Below are 907 nucleotides of genomic sequence, written 5' to 3'. Positions count from 1 at the left end.
TATAACCACCTATATATATTGTAGTATGCAGGGCTCTCCCTGGTAAATGTTTTTTGGGGAGCCCTATATAAAAAATTAGAGTCATCAAAATTTTAAGTCAGCATGTCATTCCCATTCTGACAGCCCAATTATGTGCTAGTCTGGCAACAAATACCCTGCAGGGGAACAATCTTTTTACTAGGCCATTTTTTCATAATTAGGGTCAATCTACAGAGCCCTGGATCACACCTTAGTCTCAATTTCTAGAATTTTTTTAAAAATTGATTTCAGAGAGAAATAGAGAAAGAGAGAGAGAGAGAGAAATGGAAACATTAATGATGAGAGAGAATCATTGATTGACTGCTTCCTGCATGCCCCCTACTGGGGATCAAGCCTGCAACCCAGGCATGTGCCCTGACCAGGAATTGAATCATAACCTCCTGGTTCATGTGTCAATGCTCTACCACTGAGGCATGCCATCTGGGAAATTCCTTAAGGGGCCTCTAATTATACCATAAGAGTAAAAAGTCAAAGATCATCCAAAGAAGAGAAACAGGGACTAGAGCCCACACTGGTTCTTGTCTCAGCTTGGGGTACTTTGCTCAGAAGGTATTATTACCCTCCAGCTGGCCCAGTTACTGGAAAGAGAGAGACTTAGAAAAATTTAAGGAAGTTACCCCCAAATGTAAGGTCTTCTGAGGAGTGGGGTGGGTCAGTGTTTCCCTACTCCAATGCTTGCCAGGAACAAAGAATGTTATTAACTGTGACACCTAAAAATGAAGCCATGGGAATAGATTAATTCTCTGAAAAAAAAATTGTAGAAATGAACACTCTAATCAAAAGTCAAGCAGAAAATGTTTACAGGTAGGGGAAATTATCTGCTAGAGAACTTCAGGTTGATATTCTAAAGATAAAGAGAACTAAAAAA

This window comes from Myotis davidii, unplaced genomic scaffold, assembly GCF_000327345.1.
Source record: "Myotis davidii unplaced genomic scaffold, ASM32734v1 scaffold24, whole genome shotgun sequence".
In the NCBI taxonomy this organism is placed as follows: Eukaryota; Metazoa; Chordata; class Mammalia; order Chiroptera; family Vespertilionidae; genus Myotis; species Myotis davidii.
Note: the sequence above shows the minus strand (reverse complement) of the source record.